Raw genomic sequence first — 8,190 nt, 5'->3', positions numbered from 1 at the left:
TACTAGGAAACCAAATCTAAACCCCGAGGCCTGCTACCCAAGTCCTAGCATCTGGCTGCTTCTCTTCCCTGGTCGAGCGAGTCCCTCACTCAGCACCCAGCACTGCCTCCCTCTGGGCCTTTGTTCACATGGTAGGTCGCTCCTTCACCCCGAACTGCAGCCTTCTTCCAAGACGCCTCTCAGATGACCATGGCTGCTTTGATGACGCCTGTCCCCTTCGTCCCTGACTGCTACAGAAAGGGTGGCTTCTGATCCCTGGTGCTCTTTGCTTATCTCCCATCCTCCTCAAAGGGAGTTCCCCTGGTACCCTGGGGGTGGGGGTGGGAAGGCATCAGGCTATAGCACTTTGGGGTCGGGCAGACTTCCCTGAATGACGTAGCTATGCCGCTTGCCAGTTTGTGACTTTGGGCAAATCTCCGGCCTCTTTGAGTCTGCTTCCCAAACTGTCAGATGAGGGTAGCAAATCCATAGGCATATTATGCGAATAAACTTAGAGACTTGCCATCATGTGTACGAAGGAAACCTGCATCATTGCAAATCCCCCAGACCTCAGTAGTTATTCTTGCTGCGGAGCCCCGGCCCGTGTGTGTGGTGAAGGCTGCCAACAATAAGGTTGGAGTCTCAGGTCAACCCCAAGGCACCTTGGGAGGAAGATCCTGAAGAGCTACGTGCAAAAAGTTAGCCACTGAGCCCCTTATGGGTCTCCGTTCCACTCAACCACAAACAGTCACTGGAGGTCAGAAACAACTCGATGGTAACTGGTGCTTGGTTTGGGTTTTGTAATCGTTTCTCAGTTCCTTGTCCGTGATCTTCTTGAATCACTTGGACTTTCCTGTTAAGGACATCTAGGCAGGGGCTCTGAGATTGACAAGGAAACACTGAAAATTATCTATCTCTATCTATCTATATCTATATATAAGTTTGGGACCTCTTTTACTTATTTCCTTAAATGCTATCTTTGTTTTCACATACCTGTCCAAAGCTAACTCAGTGATTGCAAAGATATTTTATCATTTTGATACCATTTCAATAATATGTGCTTGGTGCTCTGGTGGCAGAGCGGATTAAGTGTTAGACTGTTATCCGCACAGCTGATTGTCCAAACCTACCGGCTGCTCCAAGGGAGGAAGATGGAACTTCGTGCTCCCTTAAAGAGTTCCAGTCTCAGCACCCCAAAGGGTCAGTTCTCGGTGCTGGAGGGTTGCTCCCACTATGGAGCAGCGAAGGGCGCCGAGCTTTTGAGTGGGATCGCTTTTCAACGGGAAGAAAGCCTGCCCCAGCTTTGCGTGGGGATACAAGGAACTTTCTTAGTTATCCACAAGGGGGAGTGATTCCATTTCTTCTGCAGGATACCCAAGAGATCTCATTAATGATCGTTTGGAATATATTTGTCTGGGTGTGTGTGTGTACTCCCTTCAAAGAAATAATATTTCCCTATGCAGGGAAGATGCTATTTAGAGGCTGGGTTTTTTTAATCTGACAACTTACAGATGGCAATTGGTTTGAAAACACATTTCAAAATCATTTACACACGCCTTCTCCCTGCAGTCAATCGCTGAGCATGGTAACAGAGGCCACACCCAGAAGGTCCCTGTGGTCTCCCCACCAGAAATCAGGCACATCATTTAAATTCACAGGCAAGAACGATCTTTCCCCCACCCCTCGCTCAACATCAAACAGAAAACATTCTCTCTTTGAACATGTAAATCCCTTAAACATATTCAAGAATTTTAACCAGCATCTTAGAGAAGATCCTATTTCTCTTTGAAGGCCTTAAGGAATTCTCTTAAAATAGTCTCATGCTAGTCAGGGTGAGGGATGGGGGCTTTAAGTGACCATGGAACTGGAACCTCTGCCACAGAGCCGCCTGTGTCCCCAAGGATCTTCTTCCAGAAAGGAAAGCAGCCCCCCAGAGAACTGCTTCACAAATGGGGGGCGGAGGGGGATCCTCTAAGAAGAGCATTGCTCAGGATCCAGGTCCCATCTGTTCTGCATCTGGGGTTAGAAAGAGGCTACAGGGCTTGGAGCCACAGGAGGGCCTCCAAAGAGATGTGGACAGTGTGGACCCCTCATCTGTCCTGATCCTTTGCCCCCAGGCCTTGCTGGGGGTGTCCCAGGAGCGTGGATTCGAGGGACAGGCAATTCAGAGGTACAAAGTGGTCTGAGGGCCAATACTCATCTGATCTAATAAGAAAACCTTAGCTGCTTTCTGTTCAGGGAACTGGCGTTCCAGGGAGGTCAGAAGAGCAGGAGGGTACCAGCGCTTTCAGTGGAAATAATGTTTCCTAAGAAAGCAGGGGAAGACCTCCTCAGAGACACAACTTCAAGGTTATCAGAGCATTGTTTCTAACAGCCAAACAAAAACAAAACCCAACAGTAAACAAATGTTTACAAAGGAACATGTGAAACGGAGGGTTGGTGAAATAAAGGGTGCCGTCTCCACACAAGCGGAGATTGTGACATGGTGACCACTGGAGACCGTGGCCAGGGAAGGAGCCCGCCCAACGGGCCGGCGGGATGCAGCTGCTGGTGAAATTGTCTGCACAAGAGTGTCTGGATTCGGGTAGCCTTCCAGGGGCTCTGCGTTCTCTCTCTGCTCATTTTTAGTTTCAGCTTATTAAAAAAGAATATGCAAAACACATGCTGGCTAGCTGTGGAAGCGTTCCATTTTTTAAAGAAAGACACAGCACTCAATCCTATGAAAACACAGCAAGATCTTTTTTGCTCATGCGCTGCTGTTTGTTCTTCAGTACAGACAAGTTGGCTTCGATACACTGCAGCCCCACGCACCACAGAACAACGCCCGAGGAGCTGCGGGACCCACACATCTCCACCGGGGCCATGCTTGCCCTCTCCGTCACACCTCTGTGCCAACCAACCCTGCATGCATTCCTCTTTTTTACTGGCCCGCCACTGAGCGTGGCGCCTTTTCCAGGGGCTGACCTGATGGCATGTCCAAAGGACAAGTGAGGACTTCCTCTAAGGGGTCGCGTGGTTTTACTTCTTCCAAGACAGAGCAGACTGCTCTTCTGGCGGTTCAGGGGACCTTCAGTAGTCCCTGCCAGTGTCATCCTTCAAAGGCATCGGTCTTCTCTGGTTTTCCTTGTTCATGGTCCAACTCTCACATGCAAATCCCTATGGCTTGGGCCAGGCCCACCTTAAGTCTTCAGAGTCACATCTTGCTTGTCGGCACTTTAAGGAGGTCCTGTGCACACACAGACAGAGATGGTTATTGTAAAACGGATGTGGGCATGAAAAGAGATAAGATGTTCTTTTCTTTTTTATATAAATCGTTTTATTGGGGCTCTTACAGCTCTTATAACATTCCATACATCCATTGTATCAAGCACATTTGTACATATGTTGGCATCATCTTCTTTCTACTGGAGCGCTTGGTATCAGCTCCTCCTGTTTCCCCTTCCACCCCCGTGAGCCCTTGATAAAGTATAAATTATTGTTGTTTTCATATCTTACACTGTCTGCTCTCCCTTCACTCACAGAATTTCTTTTAAAAAAAGATGATGAAGAAGAAGAAAGTGAGAAAAGAACCACTCTGTGATAGGTAGGTTTATTGTGCCAACCTGGCCAATAGGCACATGTGGGATTGATAAGGTCATAGTTTGATTGGAGGGCAAAGAGATACATGGCTTGGCAAGGCCCACCACTTGCTCTCTTGCTCTCTGCTGATTGGACCAGTGTGTGACAACTGTAGCTGGTTCTCTGCCTCAACTGTGAGCTACACTACCTGTGGGCCAAGCCAACCCATGGAGCATGTAGCTAGAGTTTGAGGTTCCTTTGAGACCTGCTTCACCATTCTGCTGGTGTATACATCACTTGAGCTTCAGGCTGGTGGATCCTGTCATCTTGCATAGTTTAAGTTCAATATCCCATCCCGGCTGCTACGCTAAGCTCCTGAGCTGCTGACTGTTGGTGACTTTCCCTGATGTTTGCTGCCTGTCGGTAGACTGCCTGCGTTGCCGGAGGGAAGACTCAGCTGTCTGCTTACTTGACCTTGGATGCAGCAGCCTTTGTGAGTTGAAGGACTTCCAGTATATTAACTGTTCCACAGAAGTGATTTGAACTGAGCCCTCTGTACTGCTGGGTGGACTAATTAGCTGTTATGTTCCTTCCTGCTGTATAAATCTATCCATTTATATTTACATACTATATATATGTATATATAATCCTCTAGAGAACCCTGCCTAACACACACTCAATCTGCTTTTACGGCTTATTGTATACTCACTGCCATCCAATCAATGCCTAGCCACCCTAAAGGACAGGGAAGACCGCTCCTGTGGGTTTTTGAGACACTAAGTCTTTATGGGAGTAGAAAGCCCTGTCTTTCTCCCACGAGGCTTATTGTATGGAGCCAGTGAATCACCACTATGTAGGTATTAGCAAGGGAATAACATATAGATCAAGGGATTGGACAGAGAACCCAGAAATGGATCCATGCAGACATGCCCAGCTGATTCTTGACAAAAGTAAATCAATGGAGGGAAGATAGTTTAATAAATGATTCTATGACTCCTGAAATTCCTCAGGCAATAAATAAATAAATAAACCTCTGTGTCTCACACCTTTTATTAAAGAACAACTCAAAAGGAATCATAAATTCAAATGTAAAATTCTGAAACTTCTAAAGACGGAGACAATCTGTAGGGTTCCATTTTTATAACATTCTGGAAATGAGAAAATTATAGAGATGGAGAAGCGATCCGTGCTTGCCAGACTGGGGGTAAGAGCGTGTGGCTATAAAAGCCAAGGTGAGGGGTCCGTATGGTGATCGAAACGTCCTCTGTTTGCACTGCGTGCACACCAACACCCTGGCTGGGCTGTAGGATGCTGCGAGTGGAGGACACTGGGCAATCAATCCTGTGCATGTGAATCTACCTGAAAACCAAGCCCACGGTCATCGGGTCGATTCCAACTTCTGAGACCATAAAGAAAAGCTTTTGTTTGTGGAGGAAGCATGAAGTTTTCCGGAGAACAGGCTGTATGAGACAAGCCGTGGGTTTGGGGTTCTTGCACATGGGGTGCAGGCCTGAGGCACGCCACTGTTCATGCCAGGGCATGCCACAGCCTCGGTGGCAAGTGTCTGGGCCAAGGGGAGGGGAGTCCTGTGATGTTGTCACTTCTAAATGCTCCCTGGAAGTGAGCGTGGTGAGGTTTCCTCTTGCGTCCTTCGGACTTGTCATTGGGAGAGACCAGTGCTTGGCGAGGGGCATCGTGTTTGGTAAAGTGAACGAAGAGGGAGAGCTGGGGCAAGACGGCTTGACACGGTGGCTGCAACAATGGCCGCAAACATAAGAACAACTGTGAGGGTGGCGCGGGGCCGGGTGGCATTTCGTTCTGTCGTACACAGGGTCACTCTGCGCTGGAGCCGACTGGACAGCACCTAACAACATGCGCGTGAAAGGCACCCCGATGCACACTGGGTAGAGCACTTCATCACTCACCAGAAGGTGCGTGCTGAACCTGCAAGCCCCTCCGCAGCAAGTGGAGTGCAGAATATCACCTGCGGAACCCTGTGGGCAGTTCAACCTGGTCCTCGACACCTGTGTCAACTAGATGAATGGCCCAAACAAGAAACTATGACTGCTGTTACTACCCACTGCCGCCGAGTTGATGCCCATCGCAGCGGCCCTCTAGAGCAGGCGGGAACCGCCCCAGGAGTTTCTGAGCCTGTAAGGATGTATGGGAGGAGAATGCACAGGCTTTCTTGTGGCTCTAATCCTATTTGGATTATAGCATAATCCTTTTGCTGTGTTAATGGACCAAGCAAGTATAGGGTGTGTCTACCATCGGACTACCATCGCAGCCCTGTGAGACAGCGTGCTGCCGAGACCATGTGCCTTGACCCCTGTAGAAAGTCTGTTCTCTGCCCTAGAAGCGGCTGGTGACCTTGTGGTTAGCAGCTCAAAGCATAAACCCCTACAAGACTGGGGCTCCTACCGCTGTGAGGTGCATGCTCGTAAGAAGAGCAGGTTAGCAACATCAGAGCAGAGAGCAAGCGCAGACGGAGGGGAAAATGCACGCACCCCCCATGAAAACGGCAAGGAACAGGAGCTGCTTAGAGCCAAGGACCTTCCCCAGAGATGACAGGATAAGCAGGTGCCCTGAATTCAGATGTTGAGTCTCCCAACCTATGAGAAAATGAATTTCTCCTTGTTTAAACCCCACACGTATGGTATTTCTGTTATGATAGCATGGAGCTCCAAGACGAGCCCAGGGGTTCTACGGGCCCTCCTTCTTCCTGTGCCCTCCGCAGCCCTCGGGAAACAGGCGGGGAGGGCTGCATGGCCGGGTCCCTCTTCTGCAGGCTGCTGTCTGTTAGGCGCAGGGCCTGGACCCTCTGTGTGGGGATCCATCAACAGCAGCTCACAGAGCCTTCGGCAGCTGGGCACATCTGCTCCCGCCCCACCCACAGACGGGGTGAAGAGTGACTCTCTCTCTTTGCAGGTGAGATCTGGGCATCAGTGCCCATCAGCAGTCAGCAAATGAGGAGCCAAGCTTGCGAAGAGCTGATGGTGAAGAGTCCTTAATGAAAGCCGTTTTCTCCAATTAACTAACCAGGGGCAGGTGTGCGTGTGTGTGTGTGTGTGCGTGTGCGTGTGCGTGTGTGTGCGTGTGCGCGTGCGCGTGTGCGTGCGCGTGCGCGTGCGTGTGCGTGTGCGTGTGTGTGTGTGTGTGTGCGTGTGTGTGTGTGTGTGTGTGTTTAAACAGACCTTAGCACTCTGCCTGAATAACCAAAAGGTAAGCAGAACACGATTAACCCCAAGGCAAGGTCCAAGAGCTGCCAGTGGGGTCAGCTAACTGCCTCTAGTGAGGGCGGAGGGATCAGAGATGGAGGAAGTGGGGGGCGGGGGTTGGGGTTGGTGGGAGCGTTGCAAGGAGCAGAGCTACTGCTTCCCCTACCAGCCCATGCTGTCACTGTAGCAGCCACACACGGGCACCTGGGCAAGGAGAACAGCCCGAGCAGAGGCAGGGGGGCAGCTAGCTCCCCGGGGGACAACTTGAAGGTACCTGGGTGGTGTGCAATCAGCTGTTCACTGAAGGGTTGGCACTTAGAACCCACTCAGCAGCCTGGTGGTCTGCTTCCATGACGATTACTACCAAGAAAGCCCTGTGGGCCGCGGTACTCCGTCTCAGCCAGGGCCTCCACGAGAGAGGCTCTGATCAGATGGCAGCTCACAGCAGCCACAGATGAGATAAGGCAGTGGAGGCAGGCTCCCTGAGGCCAGGGGCCTCCCTGGGTGATCCCCCGTTTGCTCTAGGCACTGGTTCTGAATCTAAAATCAAATCCAGTTTCCCACCTCAGAGTGTTCTGCTCCCAGATCCCCGCCTGGCCGAATTCTAAGTTTCGGCTTCAGAAGGACCGTTGCCGGTCACTCCCTGATGTCGGCTTCCTGTCCCCACCCCCAGCCATAATCCCCACCACCCCTCCCTGTTTATTTCCTCCATAGAACTACTCTGCAGAGAATGTCCGGTCCATGTGTTTCCTAGATGATCACCCCTAAAGGTCACACGCTCAGCTAGCTGGATGGTTGGGGCTTCCAGTTCACCCACAGGCACCTTGGAAGATGGCCGGAGGTCTCCTATGGACCAGCAGTCACGGGTGCCACTAGGAAGCCTCGGGTACACAGCGCATCTTGGACTCTCACGGGGTTGCTCTGAGTCTGAGCCCGCTCAGTGGCCGTGGCTATGCCAGACACTCCTTAAGGACAAGAAGCTCACTAATCTTCTGGCCCCAATTGACCCCCTCTCCTCTGACAGAAACTCCACTAAACGCCTGAGGAAGGAATCCTGTAGCAGCTTTGAAACATTGGTGTCATAAAAAGATCCATCTCTGGAGACTTTGCTGCGAATGGAAGACTCAAATGCACATAGCCCTTTGGGGACATCCACTTGGTAGTAGCTTTTGCGGTCAGTCTGACAAGCTAAGCCAGCAGACCGAGGTTGAGCTTGGGGGGGCCCTGAGGACGACTTCTTGTATCTCAGAGTCTATGCTGTTTGCCTCATCTCTGCCCACCAAGCTGGGTTCTAGTCTCTGATTTCTACCCTGTCCCTGTCGTGACCACTAACGAGGTGTTAGCCTTGCATTTTCTAAGGACCGCTGCAGTGTGCGAGAATCCCTTCCCAGTGAGTGGACAGAGCCCTGGGCACAAGTCTGCAGACTCAGCTCTC

The sequence above is a fragment of the Tenrec ecaudatus genome, chromosome 2 (assembly GCF_050624435.1).
Source record: "Tenrec ecaudatus isolate mTenEca1 chromosome 2, mTenEca1.hap1, whole genome shotgun sequence".
NCBI classification, from domain to species: Eukaryota; Metazoa; Chordata; class Mammalia; order Afrosoricida; family Tenrecidae; genus Tenrec; species Tenrec ecaudatus.
Note: the sequence above shows the minus strand (reverse complement) of the source record.